This window comes from Peromyscus californicus, unplaced genomic scaffold (genome assembly GCF_007827085.1).
Source record: "Peromyscus californicus insignis strain IS unplaced genomic scaffold, ASM782708v3 Scaffold_14__1_contigs__length_90479793_seg_1, whole genome shotgun sequence".
Lineage (NCBI taxonomy): Eukaryota > Metazoa > Chordata > Mammalia > Rodentia > Cricetidae > Peromyscus > Peromyscus californicus.
In genome coordinates this window covers 6,089,939-6,106,127 of record NW_026294435.1, presented here as the reverse complement: position 1 = coordinate 6,106,127, position 16,189 = coordinate 6,089,939, and positions in this window count along the sequence as shown.

Here is a 16,189-nt window from a genome sequence, read left to right as displayed (position 1 = left end):
GAGAGAATTTCTCACTGAACTTGGAGTTTGGCTGGTCAGCAAGCCCCAGCATTTCTCCCATGTGGCCCTTCCCTCCATTGCTGAGGTTACAGGCACACATGTGACCACATTTCTCCCATGTGGCCCTTCCCTCCAGTGTTGAGGTTACAGGCACACATGTGACCACGCATAGCTTTTTATGTGTCTAGGGATTTGAACTCAGGTTCTTATGCTTAAACCTGCTGAGCCATATCTGGGAGATGATGTTTTATTTTTATGATTTTTTTTAAGATTTATGTTATTTTATGTGTTTAAGTGTTTTCCCTGCATGTATGCATATGCACCATGTGTATGCCTGGTGCCTACAGAAGAAGGCATCTGATCACCTGGAACTGGAGTTATGGACAGTTGTGAGCCACCATGTGGGTACCACGTCCTCTTCAAGAGCAGCATGTGCTCTTAACTGCTGAGCCATCTCACTACCTCTGACATTCTATTTTTTGAAATAGAGCTTGATAATCCATAATCGTCTTTAACTCATAATCATTCCGCCTCAACTCCTAAGTGCTGGGACTACAGGATGCACCACTATGACAGCTATTAAAGACACTCCAAAGAGATTTTTATAAATCTGAATATGGACTGTACATTAGACATTAAGTTGATGTTGACTTTCTTAGGTATGGTCACAGTGCTGGGATTGAGTGGGTGTCCTTTAAGGAAGATGCTCACAGATGAAGTCTCACAATGTTCAAAATCTACTTGGACTGAGGTACCCCGATACAAAAGGTCCAGTCAAAGATACATATATAGAACAAAGCAATGCCATCTGTGGGAAGGATAACATGGGCTGCACTTTTCTTGCTAGTAGAACACATTCTAAGGGACTTGCCTGGACTGGGTTCTCACCTCTGTTCCTACTGGAAGAGACAGTGAATAGTTGAGGTTGTATTCATACCTGGGGGATGAATCTAATGTTGTAACTCTAAAGAACCTGATGAGCAGCTTTAGGTGCCAGAGGGGAGTCTGTTCTCCTTGGAAAGGAGCCTTATAACAAACACACTGCTGGGTCTTGTTTTCATCTTTAGGTATGAGACAAGGACAGATCATATTTCAGAGACTAGAAGAAGCTGACTTAAAGCTAATCACAGGAAGAAGCAAAGTGGTGGGTGCTTTGACAAAGACCTTGGCTACTGAGACTCATAGTCACTTATTCTGTGGATAGGCTTGGAGATGGAGGTAATGAATTGGTTTTGAAGTGTCTTTCCATATCTCTTATGTGCTAGCACTTGGCAGATGCCAGAACCAAGATAATTCACTGACCATCTCTGTGCAAGGTAGTGTGGGACTCAGGCTCAACCCAGAGGAGAAAGGGTTAACTTACTGCCTTAGGATAGGAGGAGACCAGTGGGGAAGATTCCTTAGTGTGACTCAATGCCCTGCTCATGTATAACTAGGGAGGAATGGCAAGTACTCACCAGCTTCAGGGCCAGACCTAAGGTTTGAGAGAAGGGCAGTCTAGGTATTTTTTAAGATGATAGGGCTGGAGAGATGGCTCCTTGCAAGCAGGAAGACCTGAGTTTGAACCTTGGAACCCATCTTTTAAAACATCCAGGCAGGGAGCTGGGGAGAGTTCAGTCTGTGAAACCGCTTGCTCTGAAAGCATGAGAATCCAACCAAGTCTGGGTTCGCAGCCTGTGTGATAAGCCATGTGTGTGATGTCATCTGCAATCTCTGTTTTAGGAGTATAGAGATAAGCGTATCTTAGGGCTTGCTGCACAGCCTGCCAGTCTAGCCAATCACTGAGCTCCAGGTTTAGTGAGACCCTGTCTCAAAAAATGAGGTGGAAAAGGAACTGAAAACAACACTGGACATTGACCTCTGTTCACATGAGCACATGTACATGTGACTGCTTACCACACACACCCTTGCATAGAACCATGTATACACATACACACAGTACAGGAGAGGCAGAGACAGCCAGAGGCCTGAGGCTCACCATTTGGTGAGTTCCATGCTAGTGAGAAATCCTGTCTCAAAAAACAAAACAAAAAAGGTGGATGTTTCCCAAGAAATCAATACTAGAAGTTGTCTTCAGGCCTCTACATATGTACACTCCCACACGTCCAACACACCTGCACACATATGCACCTGAACATAACTAAACATGCCCAGATACAAAAGACAAACATGCAGTTTACTTCAATTGACGTTCACATGCGTGGTAATGCAGAACAGCAGCGGACATGCACATGACTTTGTTAAAAAACAGTTGAGTTAATGATTTCCAAAAGCAAAACTAATCACGTAGTTGAAAATGAATAATCTGTACCATCACATATTTTCAAATATTAGCAATTTTCTTTTCTTTTATTCTTCTTTCTTTCTTTTTATTTTTTTCACCTAGGGACATTAAGAAAACTTTTATTTATTTCAGAAATTTTGTTTATTTTAAAAGTCTCTCCAGTTGTTTCCCTCCTTCGTTCCATAGCCATGACTTGTAATTTGTTTTCATTCCATTATCCTGATTCCACTGGGTGGTTTCACACAGTTCTTCTCATGTGGGCGCATGAGGGCCAAACTGGAAGCAATCAAAAGGTTCAACAATGGAGTTCGTTTAGAAACAACTCCAAAACAATGATAAATCATTGCTCAAGTAAACTCTAAAGAGGATTTACACTATGCACAAAACCTTGACAATCTGAACTAGTGATTTGTGACATTCACTTCTAAAATATCGTGAACACAGTTATAGTTTAGGGAGCAGGTGAAATCAGTCAGAAAGTGAAAAGTCAACCTTCAACATTCCAGGTCATTTTTCTCACTGTAGCAATGTGCATTAAGGTGATATGATTTTATTTTCATTAAAGCTGCTGTGTAGTCATCACATTAACAAGGGTACAGCTGGGGCCCACACAAAGGAGAAGAGTACTCGCTGTTTTTGTAGAAGACCAACAAGATGGCTCACAACTGTCCTTAACTCCAGTTCCAAGGGCTCTGACCTCTTTTTGGCATCTGTGGGTACCGGCATGTACATAGTGTACATACTTATACACAGGAAAACATTCAAACATGTAAAATAAAGAAATCATAAATAAAGAAATAAATAAGATAAAAAAGAGTATGAAAAGGGGCAACATCAGGCAAAGAGAAGACAGTAATGCCGTACTGTCTCTAGACGGCTGCCAACTGCCACCGGTCTCACCTTGAAGAGCTCAGGCTGCACACTTCTATACATTTGATCTGGCTGGTGCCACCAACACCATCAGCAACTCCACTTGGCGTATCTATCAGACACAGATCACTCTCTCTCCTTGGAACACGCCATTCCCGAGCAGCATGGTATCCTGCCCCTCTGCAGGCTCCCTCTTGTTCTCTGAGCTCCATCCTCATCATCCTCAGCTCTCTGCCCTGAGTACCAGAGCTCAAGGAATGCTCCCTCCACCCTGTTCACTCCCTGCTTTGTCCCGCTTTGTGCCTTTATGAACCCTGCCTTGGTTCAGCAAGTATCCATTGAGAACTGTTAAGTACCCAGCACTGTTTTAGTTTAATCAACAATTTAAAGAAAGAAAAAAAAACCATACTTATATTCTTTTTCTGCTCTCTCTTATTCTCTCTCTGTTTCTGTTTCTGTCTGTCTCAGTCTTTCTCTCTCTCTCTCTCTCTCTCTCTCTCTCTCTCTCTCTCTCTCTCTCTGCTGTATATATGTGTACACATGGTTTGATATGTGTGGACGCACATGAGGATGGGTGCACATGTACATACCCCATGCTTTCGTTGGGAATTGTCTTCAGTTGCTCTTTCACTTTATTCACTGAGGCGGGGGTCTCTAAACCAAAAGAAGATGTGGCTGATGTGGTTAGTCATAGAAGTGAGTCTTCCAAGGCTAGGATTATAAGTAGGCAGTCATGCCCACCAGGCATTTTGTTTTCTGGACATCCAAACACTAGTCTACATGCTTACACAGTAAGTTCCTTAATAGCTGAGCCTTCTTCCCAGCTTTCATTCAGATAGCATCAAGATAAATTAAAATTATAGTATATTAAAGAGTAATGTACGGAACTGAAGAGTGCCTTTCACCACCACCCAATTCCTGTTCACATGCAACCACAGAATACGATTTTATTTGGAAATAAGCTCTTTTCATATTTAATTAATTGAGATAAGGTCACCCAAGACTAAAGTAAGCCTTTGTGCTGGTTTATTTTCTCATCACTGTGCTATAACACTCAGGACCAATTTTAGGAGGGAAGGGTTGATTTTGGCTCACACGTTGAGGTGATGCTGTCCATCATGAAGAGACGCTATGGAGGCAAGAGCTTCATGGCAGCAGGAGTCTGCAGCTGAGATGCCTCACTTCCTCATATCTTGGAAACTGGAAGCAGAGTGGACAGAAAGGGAGGCTCTGCTATGAAGCCTCAAGACCCACCTCCAATGCCACTTTCCACCACCCAGGCTCCACCTCCTAAAGGCTTCACAGCAATACTAGCTAGGGGACCAGGTTTTCAGACATGTGAGCCTAAGGGGGACTTTTCACATTCAGGCCACAACAGCCCTAAATTCGGCAACTGGAATATCTTTACATGTAGACCATCAGGAAACAGAGAGTCCAAGAAGAAAGAGGGCCAAGTGAAAAAGGAGACAAGAGCATCTATAAGTCAAGAAACACCAAGAATTGCCAGGAGAGAGGCATCCCTCAACCAAAATCACCAAGAGGTTTTATCTCATACCTACAAGACTGGCTTAAAACAGGAAAACAGAACAACCCCCCAGAGGATAATATGAGGCTGGGGCAGTTCAGTGGGTAAGAGTACTTGCTGCAAGAGCAGGGGGACCCAAGCTCAAATTCTCAACACCCCCCAGAAAGCTTTCGAGACTGTGTGCCTGTCACCCCTGCACTGAAGGGTGGAGGTGGGGGAATCCCCGGGAGCTTACTCGCTAGCCAGTGTAGCTGAAATGATAAGCTTCTGCTTAGTGAACGACTCTGTCTCAAATAATAATAACAGTAATAATGATTATGTGGAGACTGTCAGATGCATAATGTCTTCCTCTGGCCTCTGCATGTGTGTGCAAGGGTATGCATACTACCACACACACATGCATAACTGTTGTAGAATATTATTGTAAGGTGTGTTACTTTTGTTTAGGTTGCATTTGTTTAACTCTGTGAATCTGTGTTATCGTGCCTGTCTAAAACACCTGATGGTCTGATAAAGATCTGAACAGCCAATAGTGAGGAGGAGAGAGAAACAGGCAGGGCTGGCAGGCAGAGAGGATAAATAGGAGAAATCTGGGAGGAGGAGAGGGAGGAGGAGCAAGAAAAGGAGGAAGATGCCAAGGGCCAGCCACTAAGCCACCCAGCCATCCAGCCACCCAGCCACGCAGCCAGCCACAGAGTAAGAGTGGAAGTAATATTTACAGAAGTAAGAAAAGGAAAAAGCCCAGAGACAAAAGGTAGATGGGGTAATTTAAGAAAAACTGGCTAGCAACAAGCCAAGCTAAGGCTCGGCATTTATAATTAAGAATAAGCTTCTGTGTGTGATTTATTTGGGAGCTGGGTCTCCCAAAAATGTAAAAAAACAACCAATGACACATGTACGTATGCATCACACACACACACACAATTTTAAAAGCTGACATTAATAAATTTAGGGAAGAATGTAGAACAGTTGGAGTTCTTGTTTATTGCTGACCATAATGCAAAATGGAAAAACAGTTTAGGGGGAACTTTCTAGTTTTCTAGAAAGACAGCATACATGTAACCTTAGGAGCAGACATTGCATTCCTATGTGTTTAGCCAAGAAAAGTGAGACTAAGTGACACACACAAGGGTCTGTTCAGGATTGCAGCAGCAGCAGCAGCTTTTTCTTTCATACTATGAGAAATGAAAACAACCTCTATGTTTATTAACAGATAAATTATGACACATTCATCTAGAGGAATTCTATTCAATAATGAAAAAGAGCAAGCTACTGATTCATGCAACATGGATGAACATTATGTTGAGTGTAAAAAGCCAGAACCAGAAGAACACAATGTGTCTGATTGCTTCTAAGTAAAAATAGGCAAAGCTTCACTTCTGGGAATAGAATCAGAGTCTTTGGGGGAGAAGGACCAAGAGGAAGCTTCCTGGATTGATGGGTGCCCTCTAGCCCTGTTTTGATTGACATGGTGGTTACATGAGTGCATTTGTGCATCGATTGTTTTGATTATATCTGAAGATGAGCATAATCAAGCAAATCCACATGAAGAGGGATTGAGTTCATATCTTCTGTATTAGTTGTGTTCTCTAGAGTTACAGAACTTATAGAATGAATCTCTCTCTTTCTCTTTCTCTTTCTCTTTCTCTCTCTCTTTCTCTCTTTATATATATATATATATATATATATATATATATATATATATATATATATATATATATATATATATCAAGATTCCCATCAAAGGCATGTTGTCTTCCTGCCTCAAGACCAGGACCACAAGTGTGCCATCCATATCTGGATTGTAGTTCATTTCAGATATACTCAAATTGACAACCAAGAGTAGGCATCACATCTTCCAACAGTGTTCTGGAGAGCAGAGAAGAAGCCATAGCTCGGGGAGGTAAAATTCAGAATTCTATGAGGATTCCTTTCCTTACAAACCCTGCTTGTATATCTGCTAGGTGTTGTGGTGTGGGTGTTGGGATGTGAAGCTTTCATGCTCTGGGATGGGAAGATGAATGAAGTCAGCCACTTGATTGGCATATATTCCTCCAAGCCATGACTGTCTTCTGTTGGGCTGTAGACAGTGGGTCTTCTCTACACCCGTCTGTGCTCCACATCTCCCATGAAGGGGGAGAGCACAGCTGTACCAGCTTTCCTACTCATCTAACCTAGATTTGTCATTGCATCCATACATCTGCTAAAAAACCCATCCATGTTTGCGCCCTAAATCCCTCCAGATAAAAAGCAGGTGTCTGCTCTCCAAGGCATGTTTGGAGATGAGTGCTGTATTAAAGGGCTCACAGCTTCTGCGTCTGCATCTTCCTCATCCTCATCTTCCTCTTCTTACAGTGCGTCCCAGCCTAACAGAGGAGCTTAGGTTCTGATGGTAAACAAAACAAGCAAGTTGCTCCCGGAAGCTTCTCAAAGAGTGGGCAATCTAATTAAAGACACAGAGTGCAGCATCTGGGCAGTGCCATCCAATCTCTGGTGCTCCAGCCTGAGATCAAGAGAAAAGGAATGAGTGTGAGAACATAACGGAGAGGAATGTTTCTGGGGGGAAAGAACTCACACGGGGAACAGAAGAAAGGAGAGAAGAAGGAGGAAAGGAAGGGAAGGAGGGAGAGAGAATAAGAGAAAGAGGAATCACATGCAAGAGCAGGTTTCTGAGTGCATGGTATTCAATACAGACAGTGCTAGAAAATTCACCAGAGACTGGAACACAGCCCCGAGTTCCAACAACTCGAATGTCACTGTTGTAAGTGGTAACAAAACTCATTTTTAAAACATTACAAATCTGGGTTCTAGGTCTGGAGAAACGGCTCAGTGGTTAAAAGCACTTGCTGCTGTAGTAAGGAAAAGGTTCCCAGCACCGGTATCAGGTAACTCACAACCACCTGTAACTCCAGCTGGGAATCTGACACTTCCAGTCTCTGTGGGCATCTGCATGCAGGTGCAGAGGCCCCCACACACATCTTTATCCATAAATAAAATATAAATATTTTTAAAAGAATATATTAATATATGTTTTTTAAATGTGTGGCCTTTGCTCAGATATTTTCACTCATCCCAACAGCTGGCTAGTAGTTTTGTGTGCGTGTGCGTGTGTAAGTATTAGGGGAGTCAGCCCAAGGCCTGCCATTTGATAGACAGATGCTCTACCATTGGGCTATATCCCAAAGCCCATTTTTATTTTTTTTATTTTGAGGCAGGGTCTACCTAAGTTTCCCAGGCTGGCCTTAAAATTGTCTTTTAACACAAATAGGCCTTAAACTTGCAATTCCTCAGCCGCCTAAGTAGCTGGAATTATAGGCCACCAGCCCCAGTCTCTTAATGGCTTTTTGTTTTCTTTTAGTGATCACAGGACCCTTTCTGCAGAGCATTTAGGGTGTGTTTATGAACGTCAGCTCAACAACCTCACGCATTCCCTGGTAGGAGATCAGTCTGAGGCTCAGAGAGGCAAGGGGCAGCCTGGCAAGGCTGTGCAGTTAGAAATGGACTACCATCAGAGCTGAGCTGAGCCGGGGAGGCAGAGCTCCTGTTTTTAGACTGTCTGCGGTTAGGACCACAGTCCTCTTGGACCTTGGACTTTGCTCGAGGCATTCTGTTTTCCTCTGATAGGGACTTGATACTTTCTCCATGTTGAACTGTTTGGCAGCCAACAGCAAGGGTGATAATTCCCTATTGTAAAAAGTAACCGCTCTGTTTGGATAAGGCTAACCATAATTTATTGTGGTTTTAACCTCTCTGTTGCTTAGGCAACCAATATCCTGAATTGAGTTAAGCTTACAAATTTATTACCTGATAACACTCATCCCATCTCTTTGTGTCCCAGTCTTATGAGTCCCAATGACCCTCTTAGAGCTGACCCTACTTTAGATGAACTGTGTAACCTGTGACTGCAGTGTATGTGAAGAGCTGGGACAAAGGAGTCATGTCTCACATGCAGCAGCAGCCTTAATTCTTGCTGAGAGCACCAGACAGAACGAGCTGAGGGGACCCCATGTCCGTCTTTCAGTGATCCTACCCTCTCCTACCAATCTGTTTGCTGGAGATTGGGACAGCTCATTTCTCAGCAGCTGGACTGATACATGGCAAGTTCTGTGGCACAAAGAGCACCAGTGTGAGGTTCCTTAGTCTATTTTGTAAGTGTCAACACCTCTATATGTCTCTAAGCCCTTCTGACCATAACTAAACAAAACAACCAAATAGTATTAGTGGTGACTCCTAACAGCAGGAAGCTGTTTCTCTCAGGTCTGGAGGCTGTCGAGAGCTCAGGGTTAAGGAGACTAAGTCACAGTGGCACTTTCTTGCTGTATCCTCACATGATCGAAGGGATGGGCAGCCTTGGGAGTCTCTTTTACAAGTGCTGGAATCCCACTAATGAGTATTTCCTTGTGACCCATGCCCTCCCAGGAGCCCCACTGCCTATGACCTTCATCCTAGGGATTAGCTTTACCATATTTTGGGGGTGGGTTGGGGGTCAGAAACATTCATCTCACAGATCATGGTTTTATAAGGATACAATCCACTGGATGAAGCCAAGCTTGGGGATGTTTGGGGCCTGGGCCTCTCCCCGACTGCTGGCAGGAATAAAAGGTCTTTTTGGTTTTTCATCTTCTTTCTGGTGTCTTAGTCATTGTTCTGTTGCTGTGAAGAGACACCATGCCTGTAGCTAGAGTTTTCCTGCCTGGCCCATAGTCAGGACAAATCTCTCTCACCTGCCAGTCCCACAGCCACTCAGACCCGACCAAGTAAACACAGAGACTTATATTGCTTACAAACTGTATGGCCATGGCAGGCTTCTTGCTAACTGTTCTTACAGCTTAAATTAATCCATTTCCATTAATCTATACCTTGCCACGTGGCTCGTGGCTTACCGGCATCTTCACATGCTGTTTCTCATCGTGGCGGCTGGCAGTGTCTCTCTGACCCAGCCTTCCACTTCCCAGCTTTATTCTCCTCCTTGTCCCGCCTACACTTCCTGCCTAGCCAATGGCTAATCAGTGTTTTATTTATTGACTAATCAGCAACACATTTGCCATACAGAACATCCCACAACACTTCCCCCTTTTATTTTTCAAAAAGGAAGATTTTTAACCTTAACAAAGTAAAATTACATATAATTTGGGAATTTGGGCGTAGCTTCTCTTACTACTTCCTGCTGGAGGGGGGCACTGTATCTTATGGGGATATAAAGAAAATTTTAGGATTTTGGAATAGTCCATGAGGGTGTATCGTCTGAGCCAGTTGCCTTCAAACCATTCTGGATGTTGGATCATCTGGGCCATGGTGTCATTGGAGACCTTTCAGGGGGTCTTGGCTGGTCAAACCTGATGTATCTTAATCTGGAACAAATCCATAGCCTCTGGCTTTCTGTGGGAACAAAAGAGACTCTTTTCCAAAGCAACATATCCTTATATCCAAATTTTGAAGTCAAGATATCTTTAAAATATACATATTGACATAACTCAACAGCTTTTACAATCAAATGTTTTTCTGCAGTTAAGAATCCAAAAGACAACACAATCCAGATTCTCTGTGTAATATTCATCTTTACGTGGCTTATTTTTTTATATTAATTTTACTGTCTCTTTAAAGACTTTATTTTTTTAAAACTATGTATTTGTTTATATAACTGTATATATCACCATATGTCACCTTTTTTGTCTCTTTCAAGCCTACGTATATTTTACACACATTGTAAACTATTACATCTGAATCTGTCTTATTGTGAAGCTATTGCTGCTGGCTCCGCCCACCTCAGCTTCCTAACATGGCAGTGGTAGTTTACCACCAGCTCTGGGAGCTATCTTGGGTCTATGCTTTTATCCAAGCAGCGTGTAGCCCAGAAACCTCTTTTTTTTGTTTTGTACTAGCAAAGGCTAAATCCACCATGCAGCTTAATGTGCCACTTGCAGAGGCCTCGTTCCCGCCATACGGCAGGTCGAGCGCACACGCCAGGAACCCACCAGTAGCTCAAACCGGCAGCTGCCGCTCATTTGAGAGAGACAATTAGGAAGCTGTTTTTAGCTCCATTTTAGAATCTTTTTTCCCAGTTTTTAGGTGGAAACTCTTGCCCCACGTTGGACGCCATTTGTAGATGTAACCAATGGTCTTATTAAATAAGAAACACAGAGCCGATTCAGAGAAGAAAGCCAAGAGGGCAGAGCTAAGAGCCTCACCCTTCCTGATTCAGGGATCCTCTTCAGCCAAGAGAGCTCTCTGAAAAAGGGGCTACTTCCTGTGTGTTTGTCTTTATATGGTCTAGCTGTTCTGCCTTCTCATTGGTTATAAACCCAAACATGTGACTGCCTCGTCACTGCCTGAATGTACCACCCTCCAGGTCCTTAAAGGCATGCGCCATCGCCATAATTGTATGTTAATAAAGTTGCCTGGGGGTCAGTGCGCACTTGCTATGGCTCTAATAGCTCTGACCCCCAGGCAACTTTATTAACATACAATTAAAATCACATTTCAGTACAAGTAAAATCTCCAGGAAGAAGTTGGGGCCCCACAACAACAACAATTCCACGTGGACAATAATAACATCACTAAGCTGACAAACATCATCTACAGATCAGCTTTGAACTACAAGGTGCTCAGAGCAATTTTGAGATGACTAGCTGAGATGATCCAGTCTCAAAGACTACTTGAATAAGGACTTGAGATAAACCCTGAACTTTGGCATTATACACAGACTGGATAATGAAGGATATAGTTACCTGTCCTAGAATTTGACAATTAACCTAAAATTTTTCTTTCAGGATAAAGATAACTTTGCCCATACCCAGCAGGAAGCAATTTTAAGAATACGACGCCCACATTCCCAAAGAGGTGGTGTGGGGCGGGTGATTTTTTGGTCTTTTTAATGGCTTTTGGGTCTGGGATAATTTTCATTGTTTAGGGGAGTTGGTTACAAGTTGTTGTCAAGGGTTAGGACAAAGGCTAAGCAGATTAGATTTAAGGTTCTTGTTTAAAAAAAAAGAGAGAGAGAAAGAAAGAAGAAGAAAAAGACAATTACTAGTTTTAAATACTTTACATTGGATTGGATTGTTTTATATTGTATATAAATTATATATATTGAAATTGATATTGTTAGAAAATGCTATATGTATATTTCTAATTGTACTTATACTGTTCATTTAACAATGCAATTTTCTGATCCTTGAATGTTATTATTACCAACTATTAGGATATAAAGAAATGAAAGTTAGTAGTTAGACATTACAATAGAACTTGTAGTCATATTAGATATGTTTTAAAAATTGAGCAGATATATTTTAGACAGGTCATCTTCAAACCCTTCAGAGATCTACAGAATATGGCATTTAAAATGTTTTAATAACTTAGAAAAGTTTTCTTTTTTGTTATGATTATGAGACATGTCGGCTCCTGGCAGTACCAATCTACTTCAGAGAAAATATGGGCATTGAAGAAACTGCATATGGAGTTAACTTTCATTGTGGCAAAAGTTAGCCACTGGACAACAAAGTATCCTCGAATCAACTGCTGACAAAATGGATAGACAGGACATGAAACAAAGGACTACTGATTCTTTCCTAAACAAGTGGGTTTATGGCTTTATCAAAAGGCATCTTCTGAGGCCAGGACAATATGGCACCATCCCTGAAGTGGCCTTCACAATTCAGGAAAGGTATAGTGCCCTTTTCTTCGAAGGCAGCTGAACAGGCAGTGGGCCGATGGCTTCTGATGTGCAATGGAACAGCAGCTGAAACAGTTATTCTTGAAGCGTAACTAAGCTCACGCCTCTCAATAGTAGACTGGCATTTGATAGAGGGATGTGGAGAAGAACGGGATGCTGAGATGAAGCCATATATACACAGCCAAGAAGAATGGACAACTGAATTAAAAAATTAACAACAATTTCCAGAATTTAAAATCCTGAATCATGACATGACACTAGTGGAATTCAGGTGTTTCTGGTACATGGACTGCTCTCACCCAATGTGAGGTTGAACTGTTGACCTTGTGTACATCCTACTTCACAAATGAGTCTGTCAGATATGCTAAGCCTATAGGCTGAAGATGATGCCCCAACACTGCGGAGAAACCTCAGGTGACTGTCCAGGCAGCTGGCTGTTTCTGTCAACTCACAAATTTTTTGGAAGTTGCTTGTATGCACTTCCTGTTTTTATTTTTGTTAGCTAGTATTATTTCCTTCTTGGGTCTCTGAGGGAGTTGAAGATTAGTTAGCTATAGTTGAAGATTAGTTAGCTATAGTTGAAGATTAATTAGCTATAGTTGAAGGTTAGTTAGTTATAGTTGAAGATTAATTAGGATAGAAAGTGAATTAGATACATTTTGGACTTACCAAAATAGGATAGATAATGAAATTATTTTCTCTGAATTTGTCAAATACAAATGGACTAGACATTGTTTAGACATTTATTACTCGTATATATTGTATATAGTCATTGTACTTTTGTATATAGTTTTTCTTTTGTTAGTTATAACCTTTTTCTTTTTTTTCCTTTTTATTAAAATAGAAAAGGGGAAATGTGGTGGTATTTTACTTGTACTGAAATGTGATTTTAATTGTATGTTAATAAAGTTGCCTGGGGGTCAGAGCTATTAGAGCCATAGCAAATGCGTGGCGGCGATGGCTCACGCCTTTAAGGACCTGGAGGGTGGTACATTCAGGCAGTGATGAGGCAGTCACATGTTTGGGTTTACAACCAATGAGAAGGCAGAACAGCTAGACTATATAAAGACAAACACACAGGAAGTAGCCCCTTTTTCGGAGAGCTCTCTTGGCTGAAGAGGATCCCTGAATCAGGAAGGGTGAGGCTCTTAGCTCTGACCTCTTGGCTTTCTTCTCTGAATCGGCTCTGTGTTTCTTATTTAATAAGACCGTTGGTTACATCTACACATGCCCATGGCAACTCTTATAAAGGAAAGCATTTTACTGGGACTTGCTTACTATTTCAAAGGTTTAGTTCATTATTATCAGAGAAAAAACAGTATTTTTATTTAAAACAGGTTGATTATAAATACAATCTCTTTCTAAAGAAGAAAAGGGGATATGATATAGATATATAGGATATAGATATGATAGGATAAAAGGGTAGATTAATAAACCTACTATTTATACTTGTTTAAAGTGTTTTACATTTGGTATAGATTTTAGTTTATGTTTAAAATGTTTTACATTGGTATAGATTTTAGTTTATTGATACAAGTTTAAACTTAACTTTGTTATACTGTATATATATATTTCTATTCTAATTTGAGGTATTATGTTTATGTAACTCATTTAGATTGTAGTGATAACTAAAAATACAGATTAATAATTAGTCTTCTATGATAGTCAAACTTGTACCATGTTAGTTAAGTTTTCTAGGTATACATAGATATATTTCAGATAGACAGGTAACCTTCAAATACTTCAAAGACCTACAGAATATGGCATTTAAAATATTTTTAAAAATTTAGAATTTCTGGACAGTGAGACATGTCTGCTTCTGGCAGCACCGGATTTACTTCAGAGAGGAGGATGGGCATCGAAGACACTCCATATGAAGTTTATCTTCATCTTGGCAAAAATAGCCATTTGGGCAAGAAACTGTTCTTGCCTGGACTGCTTGATCAACTGGACAAACAGGACCCGTAGAAAAATGACCACTAAACTTTGCTTGACAAAATGGTCCTTCAGGTTCCTGCTTCGCAGAGAAAACTGCCAGACATTCTACAGGACACTGAAAAAAAATGACCAAGAGTCTCTAGCCCTGTGGGCTGAAGACAGATGCCCCAACTTTACAAAGGAACATTAGGTGACTGTCCAGGCTGCCAGCTGTCTCTGTCTACCCTGCAAGACTCCCCAAAGTTGCTTGCATCCTTCTCCCATTTCTCAGGTAATATTATATCCTTCTGAGGTCTTTGATGTAGTTGAAGACTAGATAGTTGTAATTTCCTCAGTTATGATAAAAGATGGATTAGATATAAAACCTTAGACTCACAAATATAAGATAGATAGGATATCTTCTTTAATATTGTAACTGTAATTCTTGCTTGATAATTGTTTTATATGTAATTTTACTATGAAAGTTAAAACCTTCTTTTTTGAAAAAAAGAAAAGGGGAAGTGCTGTGGATATTGCTCTGTATAAATAAAACACTGATTGGCCAGTGGCCAGGCAGGAAGTATAGGCAGGACAAGGAGAGGAGAATTCTGGGAAGTGGAAGGCTGAGTCGGGGAGACACTGCCAGCCGCCGCCATGACAAGCAGCATGTGAAGATGTCGGTAAGCCACGAGCCACGTGGCAAGGTATAGATTAATGGAAATGGATTAATTCAAGATATAAAAACAGTTAGCAAGAAGCCTGGTATGGCCATACAGTTTGTAAGCAATGTAAGTCTCTGTGTTTACTTGGTTGGGTCTGAGCAGCTATGGGACTGGAGGGTGACAGATTTGTCCTGACTGTGGGCCAGGCAGGAAAACTCTAGCTACAATGGCAGGGAGTGTGGGGACAGGCAGACAGTCATGGTGCTGGAGCCACAGCTGAGAACTTACACCCTGGTCCACAGGGGGAAGGAGAGGGGGAGAGGGAGAAAGAGAGAGAGAGAGAGAGAGAGAGAGAGAGAGAGAGAGAGAGAGAGAGAGAGAGAGAGAGAGAGAGAGAGAGAGAAATAGAGAGAAATAGAGAGAAACAGAGAGACAGAGACCAGAGACAGAGAGACATAGGGCCTGGTGTGGGCTTTTGAAACCACAAACCCAGTAGCATACCTCCTCCAACAAGACCACACCTCATAACCCTTCTCAGACAATTCCACTAACTGAGGACCAAACCTTCAAATGTATGAGCCTATGGGGTCAATTTTCATTCAAACCACCTCACGCTGAGCATTCCTTCTCTCCTACCACAACTCCAGCTACTTATTCTTAACTCTAGGCACCTCTTGACTTGAGAAGTGTGCTAACTTCTGGCCCTCCTGCTGTAGCTCAACCTGGAGTCTTTATTAATGCAACTAGTAGTCACAATCTATCCAAATGTGTGTTCTGGGGATAATAAGTAGTTCACTTTCCTGTAGGAGGAACAGATGAGTTAGCATATAATTGTAATGCATTTAATTTACCATAAGCTCCCAGAGCAGGTTGGATTGGTCTTGTTCTATGACATTGGTATTGCTGAAAAGCACATGTTACATTCCTGTGACTAATATCTGGTAGAAGTAATTTGAAAGTTTACCATCTATTGTGATGGGGAAGGCATGCCAAGTGCAGGATGATAAGGATGCAGTTGCTGCTTCTCACATCTCAGCCAGCTAAGAAATAGAAAGAACTCAGCTAGAAGCTGAGCCAACCTATAACCCTCAAGATCCACCCCTAGAAAGCAAGGAAAAACATATCTACCAGGTAGGCCTGACGTTCCAAAGGTTCCATAGCTTCCCAAAAGTGCCTCCTAGCTGGGGACCAAGTGTTCAATCATATAAGCCTGTGGTGACAATTTATGTTCAAACCATAACAGTGTATACACACACACACAC